Source organism: Pristiophorus japonicus, chromosome 16 (genome assembly GCF_044704955.1).
Source record: "Pristiophorus japonicus isolate sPriJap1 chromosome 16, sPriJap1.hap1, whole genome shotgun sequence".
Taxonomy (NCBI): Eukaryota; Metazoa; Chordata; class Chondrichthyes; family Pristiophoridae; genus Pristiophorus; species Pristiophorus japonicus.
The window spans coordinates 114,645,757-114,661,855 of record NC_091992.1 but is presented as its reverse complement, the minus strand read 5'-3'; the positions used below and the strand labels follow the sequence as shown (position 1 = coordinate 114,661,855).

At 45.7% G+C, this 16,099-nt stretch overlaps 1 pseudogene; it reads left to right on the top strand.

Moving 5' to 3' along the window:
* Positions 1–1,779: 1,779 nt before the first annotated feature.
* Positions 1,780–2,786, top strand: LOC139227151 (anaphase-promoting complex subunit 11 pseudogene; annotated as a pseudogene).
* The last annotated feature ends 13,313 nt before the right edge of the window (positions 2,787–16,099 follow it).

Here is a 16,099-nt window from a genome sequence, read left to right as displayed (position 1 = left end):
GGGAGAGAGGAGGTGTGAGTATGGGGGGGGGGGGAGGGGAGGGGAGAGGAGGTGTATATCGAGAGTACAGGGGAGAGGTGAGGAGGTGTGAGTGCAGGGGGCGGGGGGGGGTGGGAGTATAGGGGGAGGAGGGGATGTGAATCTGGAGAGGGCGTGTGGGAGGGGGGTGCGTGAGTCCGGAGAGGGGGTGGGGGGGTTGAGTCCGGAGAGTGGGTGGGGTGGGTGAGTCTGGAGAGGGTGTGGGGGGGGGAGGGTGAGTCTGGGGAGGGTGTGGAGGGGCGGTGAGTCTGGGGAGGGTGTGGGGGGGAGGTGAGTCTGGGGAGGGTGTGGGGGTGGGTGAGCCTGGAGAGAGGGTGTGGTGGGGGCCGTGGGAAAGTGTGGGGAGGGTGGGGGAAGAGTCTGGAGAGGGGGTGTGGGGAGAGTGGAGTCTGGAGAGGGTGTGGGGAGGGTGGAGTCTGGAGAGGGGGTGTGGGGGGGTGTGGAGTTGGGTGGGGGAGTCTGGAGAGGGGGTGGGGGGGTGGTGTCTGGAGAGGGGGTGGGGGGGGTTGTGTCTGGAGAGGGTGTTTTGGGGGGGGGGATGAGTCTGGAGAGGGTGTTTTGGGGGGGTGGGTGAGTCTGGAGAGGGTGTTTTGGGGGGGTGGGTGAGTCTGGAGAGGGTGTTTTGGGGGGGTGGGTGAGTCTGGAGAGGGTGTTTTGGGGGGGTGGGTGAGTGGAGAGGGAGTTTTGGGGGGGGTGGGTGAGTCTGGAGAGGGTGTTTTGGGGGGGGTGAGTCTGGAGAGGGTCTTTGGGGGGGGTGGGTGAGTCTGGAGAGGGGGGGAGAGTGTCTGGAGAGGGGGGGGGGGGGAGTGTCTGGGGAGGGGGGGGGAAGAGTGTCTGGAGAGGGGGTTGGGAGGGGGGGGGGGAGTGTCTGGAGAGGGGGTTGGGGGACTGGGTGAGTCTGGAGAGGGGTTTGGGGGGGTGGGTGAGTCTGGAGAGGGGGTTGGGGGGGTGGGTGAGTCTGGAGAGGGTGTTTTGGGGGGGGGGGTGGGTGAGTCTGGAGAGGGTGTTGGGGGGGAGTGAGTCTGGAGAGGGGGGGGGGGGGGGGGAGGAGGGAGAGAGGTGTGAGTCCGGAGAGGGGGTGGGGGTCGGGGGGTGTGAGTCCAGAGAGGTGGTGAGTCCGTGGTGGTCAATGCTCAGCTCAGCCATGATATTAAATGACGGAACAGGCTTAAAGGGTCAACTGGCCTACTCTTGCTCCTATTTTTTGTGGGAGGGTAGAGGGGGGTTGGGGTTGTGAGTAAGGGAGATGGGGAGGAAGATGTGAGGAGGAGATGGGCATGATGGGGAAGGGAAGCAGAGCATTAACATTGCACTGCAAGTGGGAAGTCTGTGGATACCACCATTGTTACCAGCCTGTGGCGCAGACCGCAAGGGCTTGGGTGGCTCAACACTAACCTCTCCACTGATGCTAGTGCCACGCCCAGTCACGCAGGAAGCATCTCGGCTAAGCAACACCTTGATTTTAAAATTCTCATCCTTGTTTTCAAATCCCTCCGTGGCCTTGCTCCTCCCCATCTCTCTAATCTCCTCCAGGCCTGCAACCCCCGCCCAAGACGTCTGCGCTCTTCCAATTCTGACCTCTTGAGCATCCCTGATTATAATCGCGCCACTATTGGTTAGCCGTGCCTACAGCTGTTAAGACCCCAAATTCTCAATACACCTGTGAAGCACCTTGGGACGTTTCACTACGTTAAAGGTGCTATATAAATACAAGTTGTTGTAAATGTTTCTTGTGCTCATCGTTCACCACCTTTCCTAAAACTTGCAAGATTGTAATTTGAACAGTGCACAATTTAAACTTAAATACAAAACGCTTTGAATGCTGGTACAAGGATGAGCTACACCTGCATAGTAAAGGAGAACATAAAATTGCTGGGATTTCTTCCTACACCATTCAAGAGGAGATACTTAAATTCATTAAAATCCAATAATAACCTCCAATTCAGTAATATGAAAGCAGATTTCAGTTTATTTCACATATTTTCTTGAAATACTGAAGTTGGACTCTGACTAGAAAGTAGTCTCTGCGTGGCACCTATTTTAACTTAAGTATAAAACTTTTTTTAATAGACTTTTTCGGTTGAAGAAGCCAAACTGAAAAGCTTATTACACCGTTTGATCTAAATGCTGGTTTTCTGATGTGTACAGATAATTAAATTTTGTGCGGGGGGAAAAAAAAAGTAGCATGAGGCAATCTGCAGCTGGGAAAAGTTTCACAGAATCCCTTAGAGATGTTTGTGTTTCAGGTAAAGTGCCAGGAGATGACTGTCCATTGGTGTGGGGTCAGTGCTCTCATTGTTTCCACATGCACTGTATCCTGAAGTGGCTGAATTCCCAGCAGGTACAGCAGCATTGTCCCATGTGTCGACAGGAGTGGAAGTTCAAGGAGTGATGAGCAACTGGAGAAATTGAGCGAGGAATCCTGCAGGCTCCGAATCAGACTTTGTACAGACTTTTTCTTTGGTTTCTCAACAATAGTGCAACAAAAGAACAAAATCTTATGCATGTTATCAAGGAGATTAAGGCTGGTCTAATGTATTGTTTTTGTAAATATTACATAAAAAGTGGTGTAAAGCTATCTCCATAAAATAGTTGCAATGTCAAGTGAGCAGCCAGATGCTGAACATAAAACAAGACCAATGTGACATCTTTGACTTCATGGGCAATTGGTAAATTAAAACTTTTTCATAAACATTATGTATTTTTTATTCTCAAACCATTAAAGAGACTGATGCACTTCAACAAAAGGAGGTCTGTGGCTATAATTTTGAATTTATTCAGTTCCTATGTGTTCCTGCTAGAAAGGAAGAAAACTTACAGTACAACTTTGGCTAAATGTTGTGGGGAGAGCGAAATTCAAAATTTTTGTGGGATATGTTAAATGCTAAAATAAAGGACTGACCTCTTCTAAAAGCTGTAAAGTTACTGAATTGTCACTGAATTTTACAGCACTGCGCAAGGCCATTCAGACTGCCATGCCTGTGCTGCTCTCTGAAAGCGCTTTCCACTTAGCCCCATTCCTCTGCCTTTCTCAAAATCACCAAGTTTTTCTTCCCTTTCAAAAATGAATACGGATTCTCTTTCTGGTAGTACATTCCACGACTTAAAAGCTCTCTGTGGAATTCTACCGCAGAGAGTTGTTGTTGATGCCAGTTCGTTGGATATATTCAAGAGGGAGTTAGATATGGCCCTTAGGGCTAAAGGGATCAAGGGGTATGGAGAGAAAGCAGGAAAGAGGTACTGAGGTGAATGATCAGCCATGATCTTATTGAATGGCGGTGCAGGCGCGAAGGGCCGAATGGCCTACTCCTGCACCTATTTTCTATATTTCTATGTAAATAAAATGTCTCCAAACTTCTTTTGTTATTTTGGTAATGGTCTTAAACTTATGCCATCTCGTTACTGACTTGCCAACCAATGTAAACTGTCTTTCCCTATTTACCACATCACAACCCCTGTGTGAACATCTGTATCAGATCTCTTGCCCATGTCTGTTCTAATGAAAAGAGCTATAGTTTTTCTAGTGTCTCATCCCTGGTAAAGTCTTACTCTGTCTCTTCTGGACCCACTCCCAAAGTACGATACATAAAACTGGATGCAAGATACTGATTGTGAACTAACCAGTGATTTGCTAAGGTTTAACATTAACTACTTGCTTTTGTAGTCTATTCCCCTATTTACAAGCCTAGGATTCTATTGTTTTTTGTTACAGCTTTTTCTGCTGTCACCTGTTAAAAGAATTACTGCAAATTTTAAGAGTATAAAATACAAAGGGGAAAAGTTCTAAAGCAAAGTTATGTATCTGAACACACGTAGAGCAGGAAGTATAAATTTAAAAAGACACTGGAGGGAGGATAGTACTTTCTTTGAAATATTGGAAAAGAAAGACTTGCATTTATATAGCACCTTTCACGACCACCAGACGCCTCGAAGCGCTTTGCAGGCAATGAATGTACAATGTAGTCACTTGTAATGTGGAAAACATGGCAGCCAATGTGTGCATAAACAACTCCCACAAACAGCAATGTGATAATGACCAGATAAACTGTTTTTGTTATGTTGATTGAGGGATAAATATTGGCCAGGACACCTACAATATAGTGCATGGGATCTTTTACGTCCACTTGAGAGGGCAGATGGGGCCTTGGTTTAACATCTCTTCCAAAAGACAGCACCTCCGACAGTGCAGCGCTCTCTGAGCACTGCACTGTCTGCCTAGATTTATGTGCTCAAGTCCCTGGAGTGGAATTATAACCCACAACCTGGAAAGGAATATGTGATAGAAGATTAATTTTCCTAGTCAAAAAGCAGTCTCCTGCATGCCTGCCATGCAAACTCTTGTGAAAGGAACAAGACCCATTCCAGTGACATTCAATGGCATTGTCGTTAGTTGATGGACATTAAGTTGAATACCAAAAAGTTCAGTACTGGCCATGGCATTTCTGGTTAGTCAGCTTTATTTGGTTCAATTGGCAGTGCTTTCTCACTTAATTAGAACATTTCAGAAACAAAGGGCCCAAGTTTCGGGTGGAGTTGCTCCAATTTTCTTAGTTTAGTTTGGAGTATCTCAGAAATCGCAATTCTCGGCACTTAGTTTGCTCCAGTTCTAGTGAGTTAGTTTAGGTTCATTTTAGTTCAGGTATTTTTTTTCAAAAGGGGGTGTGTCCAGCCACTTCGGCCTGTTTTGCAAGTTTCGGCAGTGAAAACTTACTTCAAACTAACTTAGAATGGAGTAAGTTTCCACTTTTGTAAGTTCTGAAAAACCTTACCTAGAGTTAAGTTTAGTGAAGGCGCAGCCAGAGATGGCAGGTGGCAAGCATTAAACACAAAGGACACATCAACATCACAACGGATGGGGGGGAAGTTGGTCACAACAACATTAAAGAAGCAAAGTACATTTAAAGCACTAAACAAAGCAGTACATTTAAAGCACCAAACACTAAACGAAGCACAAAAAGTAATAAGCAATCAATAAAAAATAGAAGTCCTACCTTTATGTGAAGGGAAGGTGTCTGTCAGTATCTCTCTATCTGACAGTGGAGGGGAGGGGTGTGGGAGGGTGTGTGTGGGGTGGGGTGGGGGGGGAGAGGCTGGAAGGAGGCACTCCGGCTCTCTCCTCCAGCACTTTGATCATTTCGAGTGCCCCCCCAACCCACACTCCTCCATCCCTTGCCACGCTCCCTCTCCTTCCCTTGCCACGCTCCCCTTCCCTTGCCACACTCCTCCCCCACTGATCACCTCCCCAGTGCCCCCCTCCCACGTTCCTCCATCCCTCCCCGGTACCCACACAATTCAAACATAGACTGGGGGGAAAACGCCCTGCTGAGCCATTGCGCAGGCACGCATGCTCCAACACGCCTGCGCAACGCTGCCGGCACTGACTTGAAGGCTGATCCCTAGCCCCGCCCCCCTGCAGGCTGCGATTGGCTTGCTCCGCTTCAGGGAGACTACGCTGTGCCACGCCACCATCCAGGAGGACCGGAGAATTGCTCAAGAAGATTCCAGCGCACCTTCGAGCCCAGGCAGGTCATGTAAGTCATGGAGGTGCGCCGTTTTCGCCAGAACCGGAAACTTGGACCTAAGGTCTTTGGTGATTTGAGGAAATTCTGGTCTTTATTTCCTTACTTTGAATGGTGCCCTCTGCCAGCAAGCTAAGCTGATCAAAGACAATAATTTCCGGTGGCCTTCAGACTCAAACTGTATGCAGTTGAAAGATGTACAAAGCAATGAAAACTGGAAAGATAAGAATTTTGTGAAATTATGCCATCGCCGATCTTCCTAGCTTTACAGCAATGTCTCTGACACTAATTTGTGCCAAACCAAGTCTGATTATGATGTGAAAGAACTGAAGAGTTTTCATTAAGTATGATGAGAATGTGTTTATAGCAAACACTTCAACTGATTGGGTGGGATGATGTTCAGAACAGTTGAACACAAAATGTATTTATCTCACAGCAGGATAGTAAATCTCTCACTTCTTTCAAATGCATTATTTGCCACTAGGTTTGACCTTAGTATGTGTTTTTATATTTCCTCTTAAGGTGTTGATCTTATTTGTTTTTATCCCATTTCATTTGAACTACCTTGTGAATTGTTTTCGATTCAAAGGAAAATAGGTAAACATTTTTACTAGCTTTAAAGTGACAATCTGGACCCTGGATTTGCTGCTTGTGGGTATAGTTTACAGCTGTAATCTTTTAAAAAGAAACACCAATTTTCTCATTACTCCCAACAATCTCTATGTAAAAGAGCATGTAATATTGACTTGCATCAAATTTAAGGACATATTTAGAATCCAGTCATGTACAGGTGTTTTAGCATTCCTACCTCTTGAGTCAGTAGGTGTAGGGTTTGTTTCCCACTCCAGACAGTCCCAGTGAGTGGAGGCTGGAACTCCGGATCTAAATTCAGGGCTGACATTCAACGGGATTTTTGCGTCTGCTGAGTGTGAGTGTCCCTCCGCCCCCTTTTTGGGTTATACCCTTCCACAATATATAGCAGACCACGCAATTGTCTGGTAAAATCTGGTTACGTAAAACCCAGTGTAAAAACTGGTAGCATCAATACATTCTCTAAACAGGTTCCGATTCCCATGCACCCCGCTCCCCTCAAGAATTTTGCTTATCCTTGGGGGAAACAAAGTCATCAGCATTTTCTGCCAACATTTTGAAACTTGTACAGTTTAACTCCAGTTCAATGTTGCTTAACAAATCCTTACTCTAATTAAGCAGCAATATTAGAAGATCTGAAATTTGAGGCACTAAATGGTTTCTGTGCACAGTTGAGGCATTTACTGTTGCATGAGACCGGTTTCCTCCACAGTTTGTTAATGTATATGTTTGCGATTATGAAATCTCTGCCTGATAGTTAAGGCCTTTGCATTCTGTCTGTATGGATATTAAACTTTCAAGGGTGAAAATTATGACAAGGAATTATTTCCTGTTGAAATTAAGAAACTGAATACATTGACATTTTAAGATACTACAAGATGTTAACTAAACAGAGTTAAAACATGCCAAATGTGCAGGTGCTAAACGCTCACAAACACCTGGGAATGTTTATTGATGGAAGTTTGCATTGATGCATTTTCATAAGCTTTACTTTTTTATTGTTTTATTTTGGATTTGAAGGAATAGGGGTAAGTGGAAGAGTAGGCGAGCGGGGAGTTCGAGCAGCCTCGTCGGAGGCAGCGTGGGGAGGCCTATAAAAGGCCCAGCAGGAGTTCGTCGGAGAGGAGGCCAGCCGGTGCAGCTACAGCAGGGGCAGAAGGCAAAAAAGAAGTAGAAAGAAATCGAATGGTGATGTCACAGCCAAGGGGGTAAGTGATTGGCTGGTGATTGGTAAGTAGTTTTTCTTTTTCTTTTCCTTTATCAGTAAGTAATATTTTAGCATTGTTGTTGCCAATTAAGTTAATCCAGGTGTTAAGTCATGGCAGGAGAGCTCGGACACATGTTATGCTCCTCCGGTAATATGTGGGAAGTCAGGGACACTTCTAGTGTTCCTGACGACTACATTTGCAGGAAGTGCATCAGCCTGCACCACCTGACAGACCGCATTGCGGCACTGGAGCTGCAGGTGGATTTACTCTGGAGCATCCACGATGCTGAGGAAGACGTAAATAGCATGTTTAGCGAGTTGGTCTTACTGCAGGTAAAGGGTACACAGCCAGATAGGGAATGGGTGACCAACAGGAAGAGCAGTGCAAGGAAGGTAGTGCAGGGGTCCCCTGCGGTCATCCCCCTGCAAAACAGATACACCGCTTTGGGTACTGTTGAGGGGGATGACTCATCAGGGGAGAGCAGCAGCAGCCAAGTTCATGGCACCATGGGTGGCTCTGCTGCACAGGAGGGCAGGAAAAAGAGTGGGAGAGCTATAGTAACAGGAGATTCTATTGTAAGGGGAATAGATGGGCGTTTCTGCGGCCGCAACCGAGACTCCAGGGTGGTATGTTGCCTCCCTAGTGCAAGGGTCAAGGATGTCTCGGAGCGGGTGCAGGACATTCTGAAAAGGGAGGGTGGACAGCCAGTTGTCGTGGTACATATAGGTACCAACGATATAGGTAAAAAAAAAACGAGATGAGTCCTATGAGACGAATTTAGGGAGCTAGGAGCTAAATTAACAAGTAGGACCTCAAAAGTAGTAATCTCAGGATTGCTACCAGTGCCACATGCTAGTCAGAGTAGGAATTGCAGGATAGCTCAGATGAATACGTGGCTTGAGGAGTGGTGCAGAACGGAGGGATTCAAATTCCTGGGACATTGGAACTGGTTCTGGGGGAGGTGGAACCAGTACAAACAGGACGGTCTGCACCTGGGCAGGACCAGAACCAATGTCCCAGAGGAAGTGTTTGCCAGTGCTGTTGGGGAGGAGTTAAACTAATATGGCAGGGGGATGGGAACCTATGCAGGGAGACAGAGGGAAATAAAATGGAGGCAGAAGCAAAAGATAGAAAGGAGAATAGTAAAAATGGAGGGCAGAGAAACCCAAGGCAAAAATCAAAAAGGGCCACATTACAGCAAAATTCTAAAGGGGCAAAGTATGTTAAAAAGACAAGCCTGAAGGCTTTGTGCCTCAATGCGAGGAGTATTCGGAATAAGGTGGATGAATTAACTGCGCAGATAGCAGTTAACGGATATGATGTAATTGGCATCACGGAGACATGGCTCCAGGGTGACCAAGGCTGAGAACTCAACATCCAAGGGTATTCAGCATTTAGGAAGGATAGACAGAAAGGAAAAGGAGGCGGGGTGGCGTTGCTGGTTAAAGAGGAAATTAATGCAATAGTAAGGAGGGACATTAGCTTGGATGATGTGGAATCTGTATGGGTGGAGCTGCGGAATACCAAAGGGCAGAAAACGCTAGTGGGAGTTGTGTACAGACCACCAAACAGTAGTAGTGAGGTTGGGGACAGTATCAAACAAGAAATAAGGGATGTGTGCAATAAAGGTACAGCAGTTATCATGGGCGACTTTAATCTACATATTGATTGGGCTAACCAAACTGGTAGCACTGCGATGGAGGAGGATTTCCTGGAGTATATTAGGGATGCTTTCCAGACCAATATATCGAGTAATCAACTAGAGAACTGCCTATTCTAGACTGGGTGATGTGTAATGAGAAGGGACTAATTAATAATCTTGTTGTGCGAGATACCTTGGGGAAGAATGACCATAATATGGTAGAATTCTTTATTAAGATGGAGAGTGACACAGTTAATTCAGAAACTAGGGTCCTGAACTTAAGGAAAGGCAACTTTGATGGTATGAGACGTGAATTGACTAGGATAGACTGGAAAATGATATTTAAAGGGTTGACAGTGGATAGGCAATGGCAGACATTTATAGTTTACATGGATGAACATCAACAATTGTACATTCCTATCTGGAGTAAAAATAAAACGGGGAAGGTAGCTCAACCGTGGCTAACAAGGGAAATTAGGGACAGTGTTAAATCCAAGAAAGAGGCATATAAATTGGCCAGAAAAAGCAGCAAACCTGAGGACTGGGAGAAACTTAGAATGCAGCAGAGGAGGACAAAGGAGGGGGGGAAATAGAGTATGAGAGGAAGCTTGCAGGGAACATAAAAACTGACTGCAAAAGCTTCTATAGATATGTGAACAGAAAAAGATTAGTGAAGACAAACGTAGGTCCCTTGCAGTAGGATTCAGATGAATTTATAATGGGGAACAAAGAAATGGCAGACCAATTGAACAAATACTTTGGATCTGTCTTCATGAAGCAATACACAAATAACCTTCCAGAGGTACTAGGGGATTGAGGGTCTAGTGAGAAGGAGGAACTGAAGGATATTCTTATTAGGCAGGAAATTGTGTTAGGGAAATTGATGGGATTGAAGGCCGATAAATCCCGAGGGCCTGATAGTCTGCATCCCAGAATACTTAAGGAAGTGGCCCTAGAAATAGTGGATGCATTGGTGATCATTTTCCAACAGTCTATCGACTCTGGATCAGTTCCTATGGACTGGAGGATAGCTAATGTAACACCACTTTTTAAAAAAGGAGGGAGAGAGAAAACGGGTAATTATAGACCGGTTAGCCTGACATCAGTAGTGGGGAAAATGTTGGAATCAATCATTGAGGATGAAATAGCAGCGCATTTGGAAAGCAGTGACAGGATTGGTCCAAGTCAGCATGGATTTGTGAAAGGGAAATCATGCTTGACAAATCTTCTGGAGTTTTTTGAGGATGTAACTAGCAGAGTGGACAAGGGAGAACCAGTGGATGTGGTGTATTTCGACTTTCAAAAGGCTTTTGACAAGGTCCCACAGAAGAGATCGGTGTGCAAAATCAAAGCACATGGTAGTGGGGGTAATGTACTGACGTGGATAGAGAACTGGTTGGCAGAGAGTCGGGATAAACGGGTCCTTTTCAGAATGGCAGGCAGTGACTAGTGGAGTGCCGCAGGGCTCAGTGCTGGGACCCCAGCTCTTTACAATATACATTAATGATTTAGATGAAGGAATTGAGTGTCTCCCAAGTTTTCAGATGACACTAAACTGGGTGGCGGTGTGAGCTGTGAGGAGGACGCTAAGAGGCTGCAGGGTGACTTGGACAGGTTAGGTGAGTGGACAAATGCATGGCAGATGCAGTATAATGTGGATAAATGTGAGGTTATCCACTTTGGTGGCAAAAACAGGGAGGCAGAATATTATCTGAATGGTGGCAGATTAGGAAAAGGAGAGGTGCAACGAGACCTGGTTGTCATGGTTCATCAGTCATTGAAAGTTGGCACAGCAGGTGGTGAAGAAGGCAAATGGTATGTTGGCCTTCATAGCTAGGGGATTTGAGTATAGGAGCAGGGAGGTCTTACTGCAGTTGTACAGGGCCTTGGTGAGACCTCACCTAGAATATTGTGCTCAGTTTTGGTCTCCTAATCTGAGGAAGGATGTTCTTGCTATTGAGGGAGTGCAGCGAAGGTTCACCAGACTGATTCCAGGGATGGCTGGACTGACATATGAGGAGAGACTGGATCAACTGGGCCTTTATACACTGGAGTTTAGAAGAATGAGAGGGAACCTCATAGAAACGTATAAGATTCTGACGAGACTGGACAGGTTAGATGCAGGAAGAATGTTCCCGATGTTGGGGAAGTCCAGAACCAGGGGACACAGTCTTAGGATAAGGGGTAGGCCATTTAGGGCTGAGATGAGGAGAAACTTCTTCACTCAGAGAGTTGTTAACCTGTGGAATTCCCTGCCGCAGAGAGTTGTTGATGCCAGTTCATTGGATGTATTCAAGAAGGAGTTAGATATGGTCCTTACGGCTAAAGGGATCAAGGGGTATAGAGAGAACGCGGGAAAGGGGTACTGAGGGAATGATCAGCCATGATCTTATTGAATGGTGGTGTAGGCTCGAAGGGCCGAATGGCCTACTCCTGCACCTATTTTCTATGTTTCTATATAACAAGTGCAGCATGTAGAAAACTCTATAACACCGTTTATTTGTTTTTGAAATACTTATAAATATATTATATATATGGAATTTTTGACTTTTGAGTGAATATTATGCAGGCTTCCATTATCCAGTCTAATGATTGCCACATTGATATAGCACCTTTTAATTTGGTGAATGGTGCAGGAGCATCAGCGAACAAATACGCAGCAATTAATAGAAGGGTTGCAGTAGGTGATCCAACACAGGATTAAAGAGATATCTTTTATGGGGAGAGAGCATGTTAGCATAGCAGAGGAGGTTAGCGAGAGCTGCAGAGTCAGGCCTTGACAGCTGAAAGCTCAGTCACTGGTGGAGCAGAGGGAAATACAGGGGATCAGCATCAAAAGATTGGTGTGCATAGGCTCAGATTTAGCATGGAGCAGGCAGGGTAGGACAAGTCTGGAAGCATTTGGAAATGAGGATGGGTTTAGTACATTGGCAAATGGGAGCAAGTCGTATTTGTTGAGGACAGAGTGGATGAGTAAGTGAGATAGGATGCAGGTGGTAAAGTTTTGGACAAACTTAAATTCATGTAGGGTGGAAGAATGTGCATGAGATTACCACTTTGTCTTCTTTCCCTTCCTTGTGGAGTACTTGGCCTCCTTTTTAGGATCAAGATAGAAACATAGAAATTAGGTGCAGGAGCAGACCATTTGGCCCTTCGAGCCTGCACCGCCATTCAATAAGATCATGGCTGATCATTCAACCTCAGTACCCCTTTCCCGCCTTCTCTCCATACCCCTTGATCCCTTTAGCCATGAGGGCCACATCTAACTCCCTTTTGAATATGTCCAAAGAACTGGACTCAACAACTTTCTGTGGCAGAAAATTCCACAGATTCACAACTCTCTGGGTGAAAAAGTTTCTCCTCATCTTGGTCCTATATGGCTTACCCCTTATCTTTAGACTGTGACCCTTGGTTCTGGACTTCCCCAACATCAGGAACATTCTTCCTGCATCTAACCTGTTCAGTCCCGTCAGAATTTTATAAGTTTCTATGAGAAACCTCTCATTCTTCTAAATTCCAGTGAGTATGAGCCTAGCCGATCCAGTCTTTCCTCATATGTCAGTCCTGCCATTCCGGGAATCAGTCTGGTAAACCTTTGCTGCACTCCCTCAATAGCAAGAACGTCCTTCCTCAGATTAGCAGACCAAAACTGCACACAATACTCAAGGTGTGGTCTCACCAAGGCCCTGTACAACTGCAGCAAGACCTCCCTGCTCCTGTACTCAAATCCTTTCGCGCTGAAGGCCAACATGCCATTTGCTTTCTTTACTGCCTGCTTTACCTGCATGCCTACCTTCAATGACTGATGTACCATGACACCCAGATCTCGTTGTACCTCCCCTTTTCCTAATCTGTCACCATTCAGATAATATTCTGTCTTCCTGTTTTTGCCACCAAAGTGGATAACCTCATATTTATCCACATTATACTGCATCTGCCATGCATTTGCCCATTCACCTAACCTGTCCAAGTCTCCCTGCAGCTTCTTAGCATCCTCCTCACAGCTCACACCGCCATCCAGCTTAGTGTCATCTGAAAATTTGGAGATATTACATTCAATTCTTTCATCTAAATCATTGATATATATTGTAAATAGCTGGGGTCCCAGCACTGAACCCTGCGGCACCCCACTGGCCACTGCCTGCCATTCCGAAAAGGACCCGTTTATTCCGACTCTCTGCTTCCTATCTGCCAACCAGTTCTCTATCCACATCAATACATTACCCCCAATACATTGTGCTTTAATTTTGCACACTAATCTCTTGTGTGGGACCTTGTCAAAAGCCTTTTGAAAGTCTAAATACACCACATCCACTGGTTCTCCCTTGTCCACTCTACTAGTTACATCCTCAAAAAATTCTAGAAGATTTGTCAAGCATGATTTCCCTTTCATAAATCCATGCTTTCATGGACCGATCCTGTCACTGCTTTCCAAATGCACTGCTATTTCATCTTTAATGATTGATTCCAACATTTTCCCCACCACTAAACGGTCTATAATTCGCTGTTTTCTCTCGCCCTTCTTTTTTTAAAAGTGGTGTTACATTAGCTACCTTCCAGTCCATAGGAACTGATGCAGAGACAATAGAATGTTGGAAAATGATCACCAATGCATCCACTATTTCTAGGGCCACTTCCTTACGTACTCTGGGATGCAGCCTATCAGGCCCTGGGGATTTATCAGTCTTCAGTCCCATCAATTTCCCTAACACAATTTCCTGACTAATGAGGATTTCCTTCAGTTCCTCCTTTTCGCTAAACCCTCGAACCCCTAGTATTTCTGGAAGGTTATTTGTGTCTTCCTTAGTGAAGACAGATCCAAAGTATTTGTTCACTTGGTCTGCCATTTCTTTGTTCCCCTTTATATAGTCACATGATTCTGACTGCAAAGGACCTATGTTGGTCTTCACTAATCTTTTTCTGTTCACATATCTATAGAAACTTTTGCAGTCAGTTTTTATGTTTCCTGCAAGCTTCCTCTCATACTCTATTTCCCCCCTCCTAATTAGACCCTTTGTCCTCCTCTGCTGAATTCCAAGTTTCTCCCAGTCCTCAGGTTTGCTGCTTTTTCTGGCCAATTTATATGCCTCTTTCTTGGATTTAACACTATCCCTAATTTCCCTTGTTAGCCACGGTTGAGCTACCTTCCCCGTTTTATTTTTACTCCAGACAGGGATGTACAATTGTTGAAGTTCATCCATGTAAACTATAAATGTCTGCCATTGCCTATCCACTATCAACCCTTTAAATATCATTTTCCAGTCTATCCTAGCCAATTCACGTCTCATACCATCAAAGTTGCCTTTCCTTAAGTTCAGGACCCTAGTTTCTGAATTAACTGTGTCACTCTCCATCTTAATAAAGAATTCTACCATATTATGGTCATTCTTCCCCAAGGTATCTCGCACAACAAGATTGCTAATTAGTCCTCTCTCATTACACAACACCCAGTCTAGGATGGCTAGCTCTCTAGTTGGTTCCTCAACATATTGGTCTAGAAAGCCATCCCTAATACACTCCAGGAAATCCTCCTCCAACGCATTTCTACCAGTTTGGTTAGCCCAATCTATATGTCTATTAAAGTCACCCATGATAACTGCTGTACCTTTATTGCACGCATCCCTAATTTCTTGTTTGATGCCATCCCCAACCTCACTACTACTGTTTGGTGGTCTGTACACAACTCCCACAAGCGGTTTCTGCCCTTTGGTATTCTGCAGCTCTACCCATACAGCTTCCATATCATCCAAGCTAACGTCCTTTCTTACTATTGTGTTAATTTCCTCTTTAACCAGTAACGCTACCCCACCTCCTTTTCCTTTCTGTCTATCCTTCCTGAATGTTGAATATCCCTGGATGTTGAGTTCCCAGCCTTGGTCACCCTGGAGCCATGTCTCCGTAATCCCAATTATATCATAATCGTTAATAGCTGCCTGCGCAGTTAATTCATCCACCTTATTACGAACACTCCTCGCATTGAGGCACATAGCCTTCAGGCTTGTCTTTTTAACACTCTTTATCCCTTTAGAATTTTGCTGTAATGTGGCCCTTTTTGATTTTTGCCTTGGGTTTCTCTGCCCTCCACTTTTACTATTTTACTAAAGGCCTTTGACACTGTCGACCGTGAGGGTTTATGGAACGTCCTCCTCCGTTTTGGATGCCCCCCAAAAGTTTGTCAACATCCTTCACCTGCTCCACGACGACATGCAGACCATGATCCTTACCAGCAGATCCATTACAGACACATTTCACGTCCGGACCGGGGTCAAACATGGCTGCGTCATTGCTCCAACCCTCTTCTCAATCTTCCTTGCTGCCATGCTCCACCTCACTGTTGACAAGCTCCCTGCTGGAGTGGAACTAAACTACAGAACCAGTGGGAAGCTGTTTAACCTACGCCGCCATCAGGCCAGGTCCAAGATCACCCAAACCTCTGTCGTTGAACTGCAGTACATGGACGACGCCTGCATTTAAGCACATTCTGAGGCTGAACTCCAGGATATAGTCGATGTATTCACCGAGGCATATGAAAGCTTGGGCCTTACGCTTAACATCCGTAAGACAAAGGTCCTCCACCAGCCTGTCCTCACCGCACAGCACTGCCCCCCAGTCATCAAGATTCACGGCGCGGCCCTCGAAAACGTGGACCACTTCCCATACCTCAGGAGCCTCTTGTTAACAAAGGCAGTCAATGATGCGGAGATTCAACATCGCCTCCAGTGTGCCAGTGCAGCCTTCGGTTCGAATGTTCAGAGACCAGGCCCTCAAACCTATCACCAAGCTCATGGTCTACAGGGCTGTAATAATACCCACCCTCCTGTATGGATCAGAGGCATGGACGATGTACAGAAGACACATCAAGCCGCTGGAGATATATCGCCAATGATAACTCCACAAGATCCTGCAAATCCCCTGGGAGGACAGACACACCAACATCAGAGTCCTCGCCCAGGCTAACATTTCCAGCATTGAAGCACTAACCACACTCGATCAGCTTCGCTGGGCAGGCCACTTAGTTCGTATGCCAGACACGAGACTCCCTAAACAATTGCTCTACGCGGAGCTCCTTCATGGCAAACGAGCCAAAGGTGGGCAGTGGA